We start from the raw sequence: 20,629 nt of genomic DNA, 5'->3' as shown, positions 1-20,629 counted from the left end.
ATTCATTGAAGATGAATCTTAAAGCTGTTTTACTGCATAATGGCAATGTTTTGCCATCAATTCCAGTTGGTCATGCAGTCCATATGAAAGAAACCTATGACAACATGAAACAACTTTTGAGGTGCATAAACTATGACCAACATCAGTGGCAGCTTTGTGGCGATTTGAAGGTTGTTGCTCTCTTGCTTGGTCTGCAGGCTGGATACACAAAGTACTGCTGTTTTCTCTGCGAATGGGATAGTCGTGCAAGAGATTCTCACTACATCAAGAAAGATTGGCAACTCCGACAGTCATTGGAGCCTGGGAGGAAAAGTGTTCAGCATCCACCACTTGTTGAATCAAGGAAGATTTTGTTACCACCCTTACACATCAAGCTGGGTTTGATGAAGAATTTTGTCAAGGTTAAGTGAAGCTAAGATAAAGGAAGGTGTCTTTGTTGGTCCTCAGATTCGTGAACTTCTTCGAGATGATGCATTTGACCATGCACTGCGTGGCAAGAAAAAGATGGTATGGAAAGCCTTCCAGTTAGTGGCAATAAATTTTCTCGGAAACAAGAAGCCAGACAACTACAGGTTGTTGGTGGAAAACCTCCTCAAGGCATACAAAAGTCTTGGTTGCAACATGTCACTAAAGATACATTTTTTGCACTCTCATTTAGATTTTTTTCCACCGAACTGCGGAGCAGTGAGCGATGAGCAAGGCGAGCGATTTCACCAGGACATTGCAACAATGGAGAAATGCTATCAGGGCAAATGGAGCCCATCAATGCTTGCAGACTATTGCTGGACAGTGACAAGAGATGCTCCATTTAATGAATACAAGAGACTAGCCAAGAAGCGCCGAGTAGTTTAGTCCTATTCAGTGTCTATGTACATAATAGTTTTTTGCCTTTTGTTTCATAATAAATTTTATTTATGTAACCCTTTTGCTGATTTTTAAAGTGTTACATAAACAGGACAGGTGAAATATTATCATGTAAAGCAACCATAAACACATGAAAAGACCTAGGTTTACAATTTATGATTAGAACTGTACTATCTACACAGTATACATAGACATGAAATGTAAAAACTTAAATATCTTAGAAACAGTAGCCAATCAGTTGTTTTAATTGTCATATTTGAATTCAGCACATCAAAATACATAATAAATAGTACATTTTATCTCTGAAGCAGATGACTTCTCAAAAATTGTAGACCAGTGTAATCTGATCCACTTGGGCAGACCTTTACACACACACACACACACACACACACACAGTCCCATTAGTCAATGGGGATCTGCATGGCCATAAAGTCTACCTGCATGGACCCAGCTGCAAAATTAAGCCTAACTAGGTCTCCTTTTAAGAAAATGGCGTTAAACAGAGAACTTCCTATGCACACAGATCTCCCACCTATGGTGGCATTTTCAAGAGCACCTAAAGGAGCACACCGGCATTTAAAAAAATCCCACATCTAGTATGTCTCTCTCTTCAGGTTTTGTGGAATTCCTCTGTAGCGTTGAATATGTGCATTATGTGCATAGAACTATTCACCAGGAAGTCTAAGGCCCATAAGCACTTACCAGTTAGGTAAGTTGTACCTGAGCCAGATTTCCAATATGAACAGATGCGTTCACTAAACAAATAGTGAGAACTCTGTTTTTCTCCGACAGAGCCCTTCCTTTTGACCACAAAAGGTAACTGTACACTTATATACACTCTTTTTGTAACAGAAGATGAAAGAGCTGTCTCAACTCACTCTGACCACAGAGATACTGCTTATGTGACAAAAGCTGCTATTTTGTGTGCATTGGTGACTCAGACTTGGGCAATGGACCGAGTCTTTAAATCAAGTTTGGATGTCTTTCTGAAATATCTGATCTAGTTCAATTAGAATTCATGGCTTTTATTCAGGAATTACTGGGTGAAATTATATGGCCTGGGCTATGCAGCAGATCAGACTGGATGATGCCTTCTGGTCCTAAAAATCTAATGAGTCATATGCTGTGCGTCTCCAAATCAAGACAATGACAATCCATTTCAGTCAATACACAAAGAAAATAAATAATATATCCAATAACATTTAGAAACTACACTAGAGAATCATAGAACTTGAGGGGGGTTGGGAGGAGGGGAGGGAATTAAGACATCTAGTCTATCTTCTCCAACCACTAATGCAGAATTAGTTCCTACAGTACATTTTCTAGTCTTTGCCCAGTCTGGTTTTAAATGTCTTTAGAAAGGGATTGAAAACAAATAAATTAGAAAACATTTTTTCACTGACTGACCATTATTCACATATGAAAGTAAACAATCTGACCTTCTGGCATGGAATCCATTAGGTATAATAATAATAATAATTTTCATTTAGAACAGGAATTACAATCAAATTTACAAAACAATGAAAGTATTTTGTTATATGATTTAAACAAAATACTATTTATAGACCTAAAAGGAATATATAAAAATGTAAAAGAATTCCTAATGTTTCAATAGGAGTGCACTTGCTCCTTATACATGAAACAGGATCAAAAAGTATTTCCCATTTTAAGATAAAATCTTCTAGGGTAGATTAACACAAAGATTGGGTGTCCTCCAACAGATTTTCTTATACATTAATAACAAAAGGAGGAAAACACTAACAATTTAAAAAAATGTGAAAAAGAGAATTGCCATTTTTTTAATAGGTGAAGGATACAAATATTCCTCTTCCTTGCTTTGTATCTTCAGATTCCCTAAACGAATTTCATTTCAGTTATTCTCAGTATTTGCCCTACTGTAATGACAAGTTTAATTAAATTACAGCAATATCATCCAGAGTGACCCACTTAGGTTGGGTGTGGATATCGAATTTAATCTAAAAGCCATTACACAAGCCTGAACTTTGTCATATTCAGTAGAACTGAGGGAGAAGAGAGAGGATTACTATTTAGAGCTGAGAGTGTCAAAGAATGGAGAGAAAATTGCCCTACCCAGCTCTTCTCAAACTCAGTATCCTCCTTCATTCCAGATTTTGGTGTTATCTACACTAGCTCATGAAATTCTCCCTGGTTCTCACAGACATCCAACACTGCCATCAGACATGAATTCAAAGAATTAAACTTCAAGAGACAATTCCATTGTAACTGGCATAAAAAGCACACTTTTGTAAGTATTAAAATTTCAGCATAATTTCTCAGTTAAATTTCCTTCCAGATGCTCAAAACTATTAGAGATATGTTGAATCATATACAATACATACTGAAAAAGAGGATTTGGTGTTTGAGGAAGAAGTTTTTAATCGCTCTACCTCTGCCGTCATTCACCTGATTTGAAATATTTTGTAATTTATTAATTGATTGTCCCTCTGTAAAAAAGATATTTTATTATACTTATTACCATTGGTGGTGTTTCAATTCTACTAAAAATGTACTAATGATTTCGGGCTTCCTTAAAGACACAGTAATGAACCAGAAGTAAAGCTGGAGAGCAGATTATCAGTATTCAGACTAATGTGAATATATTATATGAAGTCTAAATATAATAATTTTTACCACTATCTCTATTTTTACCCTTACAACCGTCAATGAGCAGTAATGTTATACATGTCACTACCCCAGGCCATTTGTACACCTAAGTTGGGAGCAAGAAAAATGTAAGCAGTCTTGGAAATCAGTCCCTAATACCTATATAGCAGGTCATATTTCCAGTCAAATGTAGAGCTCAACAAAATCCTTTTGAATAAAGAGGTCAAATTATATATAAATACATTATTGTATTGTTGATTAATGGAAATATAGGAAATCAACATTTTAATAACTATGAGAGTCTAAGGCCTGGTCTACACTACGGGTTTAGGTCGACTTTAGCAGCGTTAAACCGAATTAAGCCTGGACACGTCCACACAACGAGGCCCTTTCTTTCGACTTAAAGGGCCCTTTAAACCGGTTTCTTTACACCATCTCCGACGAGGGGATTAGCGATAAAACCGGCCTTTGCGGGTCGGAATTGGGGTAGTGTGGACGGAATTCGATGTTATTGGCCTCCGGGAGCTATCCCACAGTGCTTCATTGTGACCGCTCTGGACAGCGCTCTCAACTCAGATGCACTGACCAGGTAGACAGGAAAAGACCCGCGAAGGTTTGAATTTCATTTCCTGTTTGCCCAGCGTGGAGAGCACAGGTGACCACGCAGAGCTCATCAGCACAGGTAACCGTCATGGAGTCCTCCCAGGATCGCAAAAGAGCTCCAGCATGGACCGAACGGGAGGTACGAGATCTGCTCGCCATATGGGGAGATGAAGCAGTGATAGCTGAACTCCGTAGCAGTAAAAGAAATGGAAAAGTATTAGAAAAGATCTCCAAGGCCATGAAGGACCGAGGCCATAACAGGGACACACAGCAGTGCCGCGTGAAAATTAAGGAGCTAAGGCAAGCCTACCACAAAGCCAGAGAAGCAAACGGAAGGTCCGGGGCAGAGCCGCAAACTTGCCGCTACTACGCGGAGCTGCATGCGATCCTAGGGGGTGCAGCCACCACTACCCCAACCGTGTGCTATGACTCTCTCACTGGAGAAACACACAGGGAAGACGGTTCGGGGAACGAGGAAGATGACGATGGAGGTACTGTAGGTAGCTCACAGCAGCAAGGAAGCGGAGAAACCGGTTTCCCCAACAGCCAGGATCTGTTTGTTACCCTGGACCTGGAACCAGTAACCTCCGAACTCACCCAAGACCCTCAGGGCACACAGGAGACCTCTGGTGAGTGTACCTTTGTAAATATTTGTAAACATTACACATGGTTTAAAAGCAAGCGTGTTTAATGATTAATTTGCCCTGGCAATCGCGGCCAGTACATCTACTGGAAAAGTCTGTTAACGTGTATGGGGATGGAGCGGAAATCCTCCAGGGACATCTCCAGAAAGCTCTCCTTTATGTACTCCCAAAGCCTTTGCAAAAGGTTTCTGGGGAGGGCTGCCTTATCCCGTCCGCCATGGTAGGACACTTTACCACGCCAGGCCAGTAGCACGTAGTCTGGAATCATTGCATAACAAAGCATGGCAGCGTATGGTCCCGGTGTTTGCTGGCATGCAGACAATATCCATTCCTTGTCTCTCTTTGTTATCCTCAGGAGAGTGATATCATTCACGGTCACCTGGTTGAAATGGGGTGATTTTATTAAGGGGACATTCAGAGGCGCCCGTTCCTGCTCTTCTGAACAGAAATGTTCCCCGCTGTTAACCATGCGGTGGAGGGGAGGGGTGAAGTGATCATCCCAGAGAATCGTGTGTGTGTGTGTGTGTGGGGGGGGTGGTTTACTTGTGTTTGTGCCGCATGTTAACCGGGAAACTGCAGCCCCCTCCTTTTACATTGAAACCCCATTTTAAATGGACAACCCAATTCATCCTTGAGATGGGAAATGCGCTGCTGTTTGCAACCTTTCCCGCATGTTAAGAAGGTTAAATAAGCCAAAACACTGTGGCCTACGATGGCTGCCTGCAAGCCGAAATATGCGACCTTGTAATGAAAGAGTGTACCCATTGTTCCCTAAAATGTGTCTTTTTTAACCACCTCTCCCTTCTCCTCCACCAGCTGCAAATGTTTCTCCTTCGCAGAGGCTCATGAACATTAGAAAGAGAAAACGTAAGACGAGGGACGAGATGTTCACGGAGCTGCAGATGTCCTCCCACGCTGATAGAGCACAGCAGAATGCGTGGAGGCAGTCAATGTCGGAGATGAGAAAAGTCCAACATGAACGAGAGGAGAGGTGGCGGGCTGAAGACGATAGGTGGCGTCAGCTTGCAGACAGACGGCAAGAGGCAATGCTCCGTCTGCTGGAGCATCAAAGTGATATGCTCGAGCGTATGGTTGAGTTGCAGGAAAGGCAGCAGGAGCAGAGACCGCCGCTACAGCCCCTGTGTAACCAACAGCCCTCCTCCCCAAGTTCCATAGCCTCGTCACCCAGACGCCCAAGAACACAGTGGGGGGGCCTCCGTCCACCCAGTCACTCCACCCCAGATGATCGCCCAAGCATCAGAAGGCTGGGCTTCAATAAGAGTTAAAGTTTTAAAATGCAGTGTGTCCTTTTCCATCCCTCCTCCCCCACCCATCCCTGCTACCTTGGCAATTATCCCCCTACCTCTGTAAGGAACTAATAAAGAATGCATGAATGTGAAAAAACAATGACTTTATTGCCTCTGCAAGCGGGAGGGGAGGGGAGGGTTGGGTGGGGTGGTTGGTTTACAGGGAAGTAGAGTGAACCGGGTCGGGGGGGGGGGGTTGGAGGGTTCATCAAGGAGAAACAAACAGAAGTTTCACACAGTAGCCTGGCCAGTCACAAAACTCGTTTTCAAAGCTTCTCTGATGCGCACCGCGCCCTGCTGTGCTCCTCTAACCGCCCTGGTGTCTGGCTGCGCGTAATCAGCGGCCAGGCGAGTTGCCTCAACCTCCCACCCCGCCATAAATGTCTCCCCCTTACTCTCACAGATATTGTGGAGCGCACAGCAAGCAGCAATAACAATGGGGATATTCTTTTCGCTGAGGTCTGAGCGAGTCAGTAAGCTGCGCCAGCGCGCTTTTAAACGTCCAAATGCACATTCCACCACCATTCGGCACTTGCTCAGCCTGTAGTTGAACAGGTCCTGACTCCTGTCCAGGCTGCCTGTGTATGGCTTCATGAGCCATGGCATTAAGGGGTAGGCTGGGTCCCCAAGGATCACGATAGGCATTTCAACATCCCCAATGGTCACTTTCTGGTCCGGGAAGAAAGTCCCTTCCTCCAGCTTTCGAAACAGAGCAGAGTTCCTGAAGACGCGAGCATCATGTACCTTTCCCGGCCATCCCACATTGATGTTGGTGAAACGTCCCTTGTGATCCACCAGGGCTTGCAGCAGCATTGAAAAGTACCCCTTGCGGTTTATGTAGTCGGTGGCTTGGTGCTCCGGTGACAAGATAGGGATATGGGTTCCGTCTATGGCCCCGCCACAGTTTGGGAATCCCATTTCAGCAAAACCATCCACTATTGACTGCACGTTGCCCAGAGTCACTACCCTTGCTATCACCAGGTCTTTCATTGCCCTGGCAAATTGGATCACAGCAGCCCCCACAGTAGATTTGCCCACTCCAAATTGATTCCCGACTGACCGGTAGCTGTCTGGCGTTGCAAGCTTCCACAGGGCTATTGCCACTCGCTTCTCAACTGTGAGGGCTGCTCTCATCTTGGTATCCTGGCGTTTCAGGGCAGGGGAAAGCAAGTCACAAAGTTCCATGAAAGTGCCCTTACGCATGCGAAAGTTTCGCAGCCACTGGGAATCGTCCCATACCTGCAGCACGATGCGGTCCCACCAGTCTGTGCTTGTTTCCCGGGCCCAGAATCGGCGTTCCACGGTATCAACCTGCCCCAGTAACACCATGATTTCCACATTGCTGGGGCCTGTGCCTTGTGAGAGGTCTATGGCCATGTCAATTTCCTCATCACTCTCGTCGCCGCGCTGCAATCGCCTCCTCGCCTGGTCCGGGTTTCGCCTTGGCATGTTCTGGCTCTGCATGTACTCCAGGACAATGCGCGTGGTGTTCATAGTGCTCATAATTGCCGCGGTGATCTGAGCGGGCTCCATGATCCCAGTGCTAGCTATGGCGCCTGGTCAGAAAAAAGGCGCGAAAGTAGTATCTGATGGACCAGGAGAAGGAGGGCGGGAGGGAGGGAGGGCCGAGTGACGACATGGCGTACAGGTACAGGAACAGGGAGAAACACAAACAACTGTCACACAGAATGGTCCCCCCAAAGATTAAACTGGAAACCCTGGGCTTAGCAGGCCGTTGATTTCACGGAGGAAGGGGAAGCAAATGAACACAGAACAAATCTATTTTTTACATCTTAAGGTGGCAGCCGACGCTGCAGCATGAGTGACAGCCATACCAGTATGACGATGACGGATACCAATCATAATATGCCATCATCTGCCAAAAGGCAAGGGGCTGCTGCTGTGTAGCAATGCAGCCCCACGTCTGCCAGCCCCACGTCCGCCAGCACCCAGCATCGCCCTCGGCCTCTTCTGGGTGCTTAGCAGACAATATTGGGCAATTGGCAGAAAATAGTATATTATGACTGGTAACCGTCATCATCGAAACAGTAGCATGTCTGCCCAGGTGGCCATGATTGACAGCCATACCAGTACGACGACGACGGGTACCAGTCATAATATACCATCGCCTGCAAGGGGCTGGTGCAATGCAGCACTACGGCTGCCAGCCCCACGGCTATCACTCATGCTACACCGTCTACCGCCAAAAGGCAGTTAGCAGCTGCTGCTGTGTAGCAATGCAGTCCCAAGTCTGCCGGCACCCAGAGGACATATGGTGACGGTGAGCTCAGCTGAGCTGAGCGGGCTCCATGCTTGCCGTGGTATGTTGTCTGCACAGGTAACCCAGGTAAAAAGGCGCGAATCTATTGTCTGCCGTTGCTGTGACGAGGGGGGAGGGGCCTGACGACATGTACCCAGAACCGCCCGCGACACTGTTTTGCATCATCCGGGCATTGGGATCTCAACCCAGAATTCAAAGAAAAGGCGCGAACCGCTTCTCGGCTCGAGCTGTGGCGCAAACGTAGTATCTGACGGCCTAGGGGAAGGAGGGAGGGGGGCCGAGTGACGACATGGCGTACAGGCACAGGGAATTAAAATAAAGAACGGTGGCTGTGCATCAGGGAGAGACACAAACAACTGTCACAGACTGGTCCCCCCCAAAGATTAAACTGAAAACCCTGTTGACGGAGGGAGGGGGAAGCAAATGAATACAGAGAAAATCTATTTTTTACATCTTAAGACGACGGTGCAGCGTGACTGATAGCCCTCGGCATCTTTCTGGGTGCTTGGCAGCAAATACTGGGCGGTGTATGACGATGGTCTTCAGGCCTATTGCACGAGCTGCTGCTCAGGGAAGACTCTGCTAACGTGCGATGACCCGACTTGTAATAGGCCGGCTAACAGTCATAATACACCATTTACTGCCAAAAGGCAAGCCCCACGGCTGCCAGCACCCAGATCGCCGATGAAGGCTACCAGTCTACTGCACCGTCTACCGCCAAAAGGCAGTTAGCAGCTGCTGCTGTGTAGCAATGCAGTCCCACGTCTGCCGGCACCCAGAGGACATATGGTGATGGTGAGCTCAGCTGTGCTGAGCGGGCTCCATGTTGTCTGCACAGGTAACCCAGGTAACCCAGATAAAAAGGCGCGAATCTATTGTCTGCCGTTGCTGTGACGGGGGAGGGAGGGGCCTGACGACATGTACCCAGAACCGCCCGCGACACTGTTTTGCATCATCCGGGCATTGGGATCTCAACCCAGAATTCCAAGGGGCGGCAGAGACTGCGGGAACTGTGGGATAGCTGTGGGATAGCTACCCATAGTGCAATGCTCCGGAAGTCGACGCTAGCCTCGTACTGTGGACGAGGTCTGCCGACTAGAGCACCTAGAGCATTTTATTGTGTGGACATACACAATCGGCTGTATACAACCGATTTCAATAAAACCGGCTTCTATAAATTCGAACTAATTTCGTAGTGTAGACATACCCTAAGGTGCCTTCAATGGCTAAGTCTGTACCTAAGGATATTTACTCTATAATTACATTAAGGCAAAGTTTTCCCCTCTGATCCACACTATGAATCTCCCATATGGAAAGCAGAGCTCCAATGCACATTATACACTTGTTTAATATGTGCAACAAAAAGAGAACAACCAACAGATCTACACTGCAGTTGAAAAGAGTTTTTCCCTTAATGCAATATGGTTAACTGAAGAACCATACGCCACTAAACAGGGTAGTGACACAGCCCTCCACTCCCAGATTTTCACTGCAGAAAAGGCTCTGCGGGTCATATTGGATCACAAGCTAAATATGAGTCAACAGTGTAACACAGTTGAAAAAAAAAATCACTCCAGGCTGTATTAGCAAGGTTGTTGACTGGAGTATTGTGTCCAGTTCTAGGCACCACATTTTAGGAAGAATGTAGACAAACTGGAAAAAGTCCAGAGGAGAACAACAAAAATTATTAAAAAGGTCTACAAAACATGACCTACAAGGAAAGACTGAAAAAATGGGATTTATTTAGTCTGAAGCAATAGCAAGGTACATACATACCAGTGGGTTTCATTTTCAGTTGCTTCATTTTTCACAAGATTGCAACTTGGGCAGCTGTATCCTATAACTAGGGCCCTACTAAATTCATGGTCCACTTTTGTAAATTTCACAGTCAAGCATATTAAAAGTCTTGAATTTCATGGTGTCAGATATGTAAATCTTAAATGTCATGGTGTTGTAACAAAGCATGAATATGTATTTAAAAACCAGCAAAAAACAAACATGTAAAGCCCTTAAGTCAGCATTTCTCCAACTGGGGGCCCTACTCAAGAGGGTGTTGCAAAGTTATTGTGTGTGGAGGTGGGGGTCAGAGAATTGCTATCCTTGCTTCTGCGCTGCCTTTAGTGATGGTCAGCCAGAAAGCAGCTGTCTGGAGACCCCGCTCTGAAGGCACTCCTGCCACCAACAGCAGCACAAAAGTAAGGGCAGCGATACACAATACCATGCCATCCTTACTTCTGCAGTGCTGCCTTCAGAGATAGGCACCTGGCCAATGGCCAGCAATCTCTGCTCTGCGGCCATCCAGCTCTGAAGGCAGTGCAGAAGTAAAGGTGGCAATATCGCGACCCCTACAATAGCCTTGCAGTCCCTTTTGGGTCAGGACCCCAGTTTGAGCAACACTATGTACTGTACTTTTGTATACTTTTACCTTATAGTATAATATAGGGTAAAAATATATAAAAGACCAGATTTCATTGAGGAGATCAGATTTCACGGTCTGTGACACATTTTTATAGGGCTCTACCTACAGCAGATGGAAAATTTAAATCAATAGTCAAAGCAACAAGGAGGGGGAACAGAAGAGAGAAAAGGATACCTATCAATCCTGTTTGATTTGGGAGTCTGGAATAATCTTTTCAGGGCCAGTTCGAACAACTCCGGACCTGCTGCAAGTTTATCATCCATACACAAGGCCCAAAAGTCAACATATAACTATCTTCACTCCATCTTACCTCAGACAGCTCTGCCATACCAGCTGGGGGGAAGGCTGAAGTTTCATAAAGCAGAACCAATATATGTCCTCGACTAATATGTCAAGAACTAAAGTATGTATTTTTCCCCTCAAGGATTTCAAGAAATCTCCACAGAGGTCTCATGAATCGGCTTGTTTGCCACACCACACCAGGTGGCACTGGCATTGAGTGGTAAATATCTCACTAGCTATCATTCCTACTTGGTGGGAAGCCCTGCGGCTGCAGGTTTGGCTGTATTATCTGAAGCAGCCCTAGCTACAGCCAGTGTAGCTTAGTGTTTAGAGTACTGGACTGGGACTCAGGAGACCTGGGTCTATTCCTTGCTCTGCCACTGACCAGCAGGGTGACCTTGCACAAGTTACTTGATCTCCCCGTGCCATAGTTTCCCTATCTGTAAGAGGGAGATAGCAATACTGACCTTCTTGGTAAAGTGCTTCAAGGTGTGCTGATGAAAAGAACTAGTATATAAAAAGTTATATATCATCATCATCATCTCAGAAAATAGGCATCAGCACATCATTCCTCCATCAATTCAGCTGGGTCCCCAGGAATTCCTAACAGAGATGTAAAAGAATTGGAAATACCTCAGTGCTACAGTTTAAGAACCACCACGCACCTATCGTCCTGGTCTTAGGTGAACATGTTTAGGTTGGGACACTGATGCTGTACAGTATAGAAAGCCAGAGATGGGTTTGGATCTGCTGTCAGCTCACTCTCCTTCAACAAGAGCCAAGACTTTCTTTCTTTTCAAAATGGGACTCAGGGGCTTTTTGAATTTCTTACTCCAAGTCTGTCTGTAGTTGAATCTCACCTCAATAAACAGATTTGTTTTAACTCAGATCTCTTTAGAAAAAGAAATGTATTTTCATTTTAGAGTAAGTTTGTAAATGCTTGATTAGAAAATGGACAATTGCCACTAACCATAGATGTTCACTATATCAGGTCATTGAGTATTTGGGGCCAAATTCTTTCCTCAGTTACACTCATGAAAACTCATTGACATCTGTAAGACTGCATGGGTGTAACTGAGAAGAGAATTTGGCTCATTGGTTCTATTGATTCCAAATGCCACAATTTTCAGGAGAATAGACCCATGCAGAACAAAGAACTGATTAGCGTGTTCATGTGTGACTAATAGTATGGAGAAAAGTGAACATACAAGATGCATGTGTGAGGTATACTTTAATAAGATACGTTTCCAGTAATATTTGCAGGTTTGAAGAACTGACACTAACTTCTTCTATATTACCACAAAGCCTCTCTCCTTATTTAACATGCAATATATGCAGTGACCTAATTTAACAGTGCAAGGCTTGAAGAAAGAAAGGAGAGCTGGTAAATCCAAATGTACATAATATCATTGCATTCCAACTGCACAGACATGGGAAAGTGCAGGACCAACAGAGATAGAACCATTGCATCTCACTAGCAGAACTGTGCCTCAATAATTTTACGAAGTAGCCAATGGGACTGTTTACAAACAGTCTTTTAAAAACAAAAACATAGAGCAAGTTCTCTGGGAAACTGTTCTTAGGGGCTAAGGATTTTTGTGCATCAAAAGGGTTTTTGAAAAATGTAATAAACATTGCAGATAAGCTTTGGTTCAAATCATTTATCTTCACACCAAGAACAAACCCTATTCATACTATTATGCTAAAAGAAAAAGAAAGAAGGTCACATACAGTGCTTATTATTTCAAACAATAAAATTATGAGTACTGTCAACTCACCCATTACCCTGAGTAAAATGTAACAGTAAAAACAGAAGATAAACATAAGTTCCCATAATTAGAGTTTTGCTCGCTGAAGCACTGCTCTTCTAGGGTTCAGGATTTCATTGCATCAGGTAGATCAACTATAAATAATCTCCTCTTAGAGCTATGACATACCCTAGTCCTACAAAAGGAAGAGGGCTAGTCATTTGTTTGGGAAAACCTAGTCATTTGTTTCCTCCTTTAAACAAAAGTGCTTTTCCATACCATCACCAAGAAAGAATGCAACAGCACTGAGCAAACACATATATATGGAGCTACAGTTTGTATATTTTGTTCCAGAAAAACATGCCAAGTATTTTTTATTGATAGTATCACCCAATGTTCAGCTTGCATCATTTGAAATGAGGAGAAGAGGAGCCTTTTTAAGAGATCTCTCTTATAGGAAGTGTTTAAAAAAAAATCTGGCACGATTAAATCTGCTGTTTTCAAAAGGCAAACTTTTTGCCCTTCCCAAGCATGGAGTATGAGAAGAGTGAACCAGGCCCATTGATCTGCCATTCACTGCTTTACAATTTTTGTTTCAAAGCCTACAACCCTACTCTCAAGAAAAGTGCTGTTTATGGGCCAAATCATCCCCTATATGAGCACATCCCACATAAGGGTCAATGAATGACATAAATCTATGCTCCAGACATTTCCTCATAGTCATTTCAGTGGGGAGGGAAGGTAGCTTCCACCCCATAGACTGGACAGCGTAGTCCTTGAGATTTACCAGTCACCCAGTGCCAAAGATGCTGCCTACATCCACCTTAATTGCTCCCCAGCCCCTTGGCAGAATATCTCCCAAGGAGCAGTGAGGACGTACTTGTGTAAGTTAATGGTGACAGAGTCCTGTCTTCCTTGGTTGAGCCACACTAAATTGTTAATCTTAGATTTTGTTAGGAACAAAGAAACAAACAGGAATCCTTTCTATGAAGCATCAGTTCATATGTTACTACTACTTATAAAAAAGTTGAGACATAAATAGTCACTATTCCCTTTGTATCCAGAGTTGCACATAGCAAGAAGAACAACATTTAGATGTGAAGCAGCCCTAGCTACAGCCAGTGTAGCTTCTCGCAAAAATAAGGCATCTTATTTGAGTATAGGTATAACATAGGTTTCTTTAAGGCTTGCAAACATTCACTTATCGACAAATATGTCACACAAAAATTCACTTTCATGTTAGGAAAAGATGTGGGTTCTCTTGAATGGAAAAAAATATTTTAAAATATTAAATTATCCATCTTTATCTATATATATCAAGAGACAAAATAAATAAATAATCAATCAATCAATCTCAGGGCTGAATGGCTTGCTATTTTCTGCTCCCTCAAGGAGGAAATACTTTCCCCACTCTTGATTTAAATCAACTTTGTGTTATGGTGAACTGGAAAGAGAATGAAAGAAAGAAAAATTACAGTGGATATTTTTAAAATCTTTATCTCACAAAGGGCACAGAGACTTGATCACCTAGATTAAAAAGAAATGTTATAACCAGCTTCAAACCACCACATGACTTTGAGCTGTTTAGGCATGAAAATGAATCTCTTCTGGGTGTAGAAGATAATGATTTATGTTTTCAAGTTAATTGAGGTCTAAACTGCAGTGGCATGATGTTTGGTGTCAGGAATAGCATAACTCTGCCGCATCAACTGCTTTGAATACTGGTGGAGAGGAGTCAAGCTGGGGACATTTAAAATGGATGCACATTCTGCAGGGTTTCTGGTATGAGTACTCTTTGCTTATCTGCTGGGCTGCCAAAACTATGACCACACAAAGGTCATATGCTCATTTCAGTGAGTGCCAGTGAACAAGGGCCTGCTGAATGCACAAAGACAGCTTGCTTGAAAGAAGATCCTCCTGAATAATAAGCAATGAAGAGTTTGTGACCCACGCTTAGTCACAAACAAGGCCAGATTCAAGCAAATCTGGGCCCCAATGCAAAGGCATTCTATTGGGTCTCCCAGCTGCAAGTTCTAGGATTCCACGTGCAACCCCTATCATCCTATCTGCCCCATCCTTCTTCCCTAGCTGGAAAGGTTCTCCCTCTGGTGGATGAAGGAGTGAAAATAGGCGTCAGACTATGGGTTCTAGGTGGCCAGGCCTGGTGGTTGGAGTGGTGGTCGAAGCCAGACACAGGGCTGAGGGGAGATCTGTAACAGAGATCTGGGGCAGACTGGGTCAGAACTGGAGTCAGTCTTTGGACAAGCCAACTCAGGATTGTAGTCATAGTCAGGCTAAAGGTCGAAGCCAGGTTGGAATTAGCACCAGGGTTGGGCGGGTGGGGAATGAGGAAGCAGCTGCAGAGCTGGACTGAGTCAGGAACAGAGCTGGAGTAAGGTCAGGGTAGGGCACAGACAAGGCTGAAGCAGGCTGGAACAAGGTTGAGGCAAGGCTGGAGGCAGGAACAGAAATCATATCAAGAGCAGGCTGAAAGTCTTAGGAATCTGTGACAGCGCAAGGTGGCAGGAGGGTTCCTGGCTGAGTAGTGCTATTGCACAAACTAACTTGAAGCTTGGGGGGGGGCGGGAGCTCAGTGAAATACCTGTGGCTGGGTGTCCTCTGAGGGTATGTCTACACTACGAAATTAGGTTGAATTTATAGAAGCTGGTTTTATAGAAATCGGTTTTATACAGTCGACTGTGCGTGTCCCCACATAAAATGCTCTAAGTGCATTAAGTCGGCGGACCGCGTCCACAGTACCGAGGCTAGCGTCGATTTCCAGAGCGTTGCACTATGGGTAGCTATCCCACAGTTCCCGCAGTCTCCGCCGCCCATTGGAATTCTGGGTTGAGATCCCAATGCCTGATGATGCAAAACAGTGTCGCGGGGGGTTCTGGGTACATGTCGTCAGGCCCCTCCCCCTCCATCAGAGCAATGGTAGACAATCGATTCACGCCTTTTTACCTGGGTTACCTGTGCAGACAACATACCACGCCAAGCATGGAGCCCGCTCAGCTCAGCTCACCGTCACCATATGTCATCTGGGTGCCGGCAGACGTGGTACTGCATTGCTACACAGCAGCAGCTAATTGGCTTTTGGCAGTAGACGGTTGAGTATGACTGGTAGGCTTCATTGGTGATCTGGGTGCTGGCAGACGTGGGGCTGGCAGACGTGGGGCTGCATTGCTACACAGCAGCAGCCCCTTGCCTTTTGGCAGCAGATGGTGTATTACGACTGGTTCGATCAGATGATGGCTGAAACTCCGTATGTCCCCCAGTCATATTCTGCTGCCTTCCCAATGATGATGGCGGCTATCAGTCGTAATACACTATTTTCTGCCAAGCGCCCAGTATTTTCTGCCAAAAACCCAGAAGATGCACCATCAGCTGCCAGCTTAAGATATAAAAAATAGATTTATTCTGTATTCATTTGCTTCCCCCTCCCGCCGTGAAATCAACGGCCCGCTAAATCCAGAGTTTTGAGTTCAATCTTTGGGGGGCCATTCTGTGTGACAGTTTGTTTTTCTCCCTGATGCACAGCCACCTTTGTTGATTTTAATTCCCTGTACCTGTACGCCATGTCGTCACCCATGCCTCCCTCCATCCCTCCGTCAGACAATAGTTTCGCGCCTTTTTTCAGACCAGACGCCATAGCACTGGGATCATGGAGCCCGCTCAGATCACCGCGGCAATTATGAGCACTATGAACACCACGCACATTGTCCTGGAGTATATGCAGAGCCAGGACATGCCAAAGCAAAACCAGGTCCAGCTGATGAGGCGATTGCAGCGCGGCAACGAGAGTGATGAGGAAATTGACATGGACACAGCCCTCACACAAGGTACGGGCCCCAGCAATTTGCAAATCATGGTGTTACTGGGGCAGGTTCATGCCGTGGAACGCCGATTCTGGGCCCGGGAAACAAGCACAGACTGGTGGGACTGCATCATGTTGCAGGTGTGGGGCGATTCCCAGTGGCTGTGAAACTTTCGCATGTGTGAGGGCACTTTCATGGAACTTTGTGACTTGCTTTCCCCTGCCCTGAAGCGCCAGAATACCAGGATGAGAGCAGTCCTCACAGTTGAGAAGCGAGTGGTGATAGCCCTGTGGAAGCTTGCAACGCCAGACAGCTACCGATCAGTCGGGAATCAATTTGGAGTGGGCAAATCTACTGTGGGGGCTGCTGTGATCCAAGTTGCCAGGGCAATCAAAGACCTGGTGATATCAAGGGTAGTGACTCTGGGAAACGTGCAGGCCATAGTGGATGGCTTTGCTGCAATGGGATTCCCAAACTGTGGTGGGGCCATAGACGGAACCCATATCCCTATCTTGGCACCGGAGCACCAAGCCACCGAGTACATAAACCGCAAGGGGTACTTTTCAATGCTGCTGCAAGCCCTGGTGGATAACAAGGGACGTTTCACCAACATCAACTTGGGATGGCTGGGAAAGGTACATGATGCTCGCGTCTTCAGGCACTCTGCTCCGTTTCGAAAGCTGGAGGAAGGGACTTTCTTCCCGGACCAGAAAGTAACCGTTGGGGATGTTGAAATGCCTATCGTGATCCTTGGGGACCCAGCCTACCCCTTAATGCCATGGCTCATGAAGCCGTACACAGGAGGAGGGCTGTTGGTTACACAGGGGCTGTAGCGGCGGTCTCTGCTCTTGCTGCCTTTCCTGCAGCTCAGCCATACGCTGGAGCATATCAGTTTGATGCTTCAGCAGCCCGAGCATAGACTCTTGTCTTCTGTCTGCAAGCTGACGCCACCTATCCTCTTCAGCCTGCCACTTGCTCTCTTCAGCCCGCGATTCAGCCCGCCACCTCTCCTCTCGTTCATATTGTGCTTTTCTGTAGTCTGACATTGACTGCCTCCACGCATTCTGCTGTGCTCTGACAGCGTGGGAGGACATCTGGAGCTCCGAGAACATATCACCCCGAGTCCACCATTTTCTCCTTCTAATCTTCGCTAGCCTCTGTGAAGGAGAAACATTTGCAGCTGGTGGAGGAGAAAGGAGAGGTGGTTCAAAAAGACACATTTTAGAGAACAATGGGTACACTCTTTCACGTTAAATTTTGCTGTTCACATTACACAGCACATGTGCTTTCGTTACAAGGTCACATTTTTCCTCTTATATTGAGGAACTGCTGGTTTGGTGTGAGAGATCACTCACGCAGTGCCAGGCAACAGATTTTGGCTTGCAGGCAGCCATGGTAAGCCACAGTTTGGCTTTTTTAACCTTCTTAACATGTGGGAATGGTTTCAAACAGTAGCGCCCTCATTTCCCATACCAAGCACCCTTTGGGTTGGCCATTTAAAATGGGTTTGCAATGTAAAAGGAGGGCTGCGGTTTCCGGGTTAACATGCAGCACAAACCCAACTACCCCCCCGCCACCACACCCAATTCTCTGGGATGATCACTTCACCCCTCCTCCCTACCGCGTGGCTAACAGCAGGGAACATTTCTGTTCAGCAGAGCAGGAACGGGCACCTCTGAATGTCCCCTTAATAAAATCACCCCATTTCAACCAGGTGACCGTGAATGATATCACTCTCCTGAGGATAACAAAGAGAGATAAGGAATGGATGTTGTCTGCATGCCAGCAAACACCGGGACCATACGCTGCCATGCTTTGTTATGCAATGATTGCAGACTATGTGCTACTGGCCTGGTGTGGTAAAGTGTCCTACCATGGCAGACGGGATAAGGCAGCCCTCCCCAGAAATCTTTTGCAAAGGCTTTGGGAGTACATGAAGGAGAGCTTTCTGGAGATGTCCCTGGAGGATTTCCGTTCCATCCCCATACACGTTAACAGACTTTTCCAGTAGCTGTACTGGGCGCGATTGCCAGGGAAAATTAATCATTAATCATGCTTGCTTTTATACCATGTGTAATATTTACAAAGGTACACTCACCAGAGGTCCCCTGTGTGCCCTCAGGGTCTGGGAGCACGCCTTGGGTGAGTTCGGGGCTTACTAGTTCCAGGTCCAGGGTGATAAACATATCCTGGCTGTTGGGGAAACCGGTTTCTCCGCTACCTTGCTGCTGTGAGCTATCTACATTATCTTCATCCTCATCTTCCTCGTACCCCGAACCCGCGTGTTTCTCCATTGACTGAGTCATAGCACACAGTTGGGGTAGTGGTGGCTGCACCCCCTAGGATTGCATGCAGCTCCGCGTAGAAGCGGCATGTTTGCGGCTCTGCCCCGGACCTTCTGTTTGCCTCTCTGGCTTTATGGTAGGCTTGCCTTAGCTCCTTAATTTTCCACGCGGCACAGCTGTGCATCCCTGTTATGGCCTCTGTCCTTCATGGCCTTTGAGACCTTTTCTAATATTTTGCCATTTCGTTTACTGCTATGGAGTTCAGCTAGCACTGATTCATCTCCCCATATGGCAAGTAGATCCCGTACCTCCCGTTCGGTCCATGCTGGAGCTCTTTTGCAATCCTGGGACTCCATCATGGTTACCTGTGCTGATGAGCTCTGCGTGGTCACCTGTGCTCTCCTCGCTGGGCAAACAGGAAATGAAATACAAAAGTTCGCGGGGCATTTCCTGTCTACCTGGTCAGTGCATCTGAGTTGAGAGTGCTGTCCAGAGCGGTCACAATGAAGCACTGTGGGATAGCTCCCGGAGGCCAATAACGTCGAATTCCGTCCACACTACCCCAATTCCGACGCGCAAAGGCCGATTTTAAGCGCTAATCCCCTCGTTGGAGGTGGAGTAAAGAAACTGGTTTAAAGGGCCCTTTAAGTCGAAAAAAAGGGCTTCGTCGTGTGAACGTGTCCAGGCTTAATTCGAATTAACGCTGCCAAATTCGACCTAAACTCATAGTGTAGACCAGGCCTGACTCAGGCCATGCTCAAGGGATAGGCTGCACCATACCTGAGTCATTGCACCTATAGAGTTTCTGGGGGAATGGGAAGGCTTCTAAGGGCCCCTCCTCTGGCCTAAGGAGGAGGAGCCACTGAACCCAGGGCTCAAGTAAATTTGGGGGACAACAAATGAAAAAACAGGAACAGGAGTGAGGGTCACAGGGTCAAAAGCAGGAAGCCAGAGGGGGACACTGAGCAGAGAACTCCAGACAGTGCCCACTACGCCTCATAAGCATCCAGGGAGCCAGTGGATGTGGCCCAGAGGAACTCTGCCCAGAGATGTAACTTCAGGGAGGAGCAGAAATAGGCCCCCCAGTCAGAAAGCATCTCCCCATCCAAATCCTCCTTCTGGCATGGTGGACAGCCACCTCGGCCAGTGCCAGGAGGAGGTCTCACAACTTCATGGGGCCACTGATGAGATGTGCATAGAGCAGGAGGTGTTGGGAGAAGTGCAGCCCAAAGTTGAGGAGAAGGTTTGGAGGAGCCGGAAAAGGGGCTGCAACCTAGCACACTCAAGGTAGATGTGCACCAGGGTCTTCCTCACACCGCCGAAGAGGCAAGAGTCAGGGAGGAGGGTGAACCATGCCAGGTATATGCCAGTGTTTGTGAATTTCTTTCACAATAGGCCACCTGTACAGAACTTGCCAGCGTGTTCATGGAGGGATTTAAGGGAATGGAGATTGCCTGTTAAACAGGAGGTAATGGAAACCTGTGATGTGTCCTGGCCAGAACATAATAGATAATAACAGCCCTTATTACAAAACAGGATAGCTGTTGTCACCTTTAGTCATTATGACACTTCCATATGCCTTTTCTCTGTATTACTCTCATCTGCCTCAGTGCTAGAAAAATTTTGCACAATACAGAATGGAGGAAATGTGAACTTTATTAACTGGGAAGAATTGCAGCCTTCTTTAAGTGCATTCTTTCCAGGATGGCCTCCCTCGTGAAGGAAAGAACAATGAAGTATTGTAGTTGAACAA

General features: G+C 46.0%; 1 long non-coding RNA gene across 1 annotated transcript in view; it reads right to left on the bottom strand.

The window, feature by feature from the left end:
* Positions 1 to 20,629, bottom strand: part of LOC117884055 — an 80,335-nt gene that overhangs the window by 47,714 nt on the left and 11,992 nt on the right. Inside the window, exon 2 of the long non-coding RNA XR_004647473.1 lies at positions 11,493 to 11,628. This is a non-coding gene — a long non-coding RNA (uncharacterized LOC117884055). The remainder of the gene's footprint in view (positions 1 to 11,492; positions 11,629 to 20,629) is intronic.

The sequence above is a fragment of the Trachemys scripta genome, chromosome 10, assembly GCF_013100865.1.
Source record: "Trachemys scripta elegans isolate TJP31775 chromosome 10, CAS_Tse_1.0, whole genome shotgun sequence".
NCBI classification, from domain to species: domain Eukaryota; kingdom Metazoa; phylum Chordata; order Testudines; family Emydidae; genus Trachemys; species Trachemys scripta.
The sequence above is the reverse complement of the archived record's forward strand: the minus strand, read 5'-3'. Positions and strand labels throughout refer to the sequence as shown.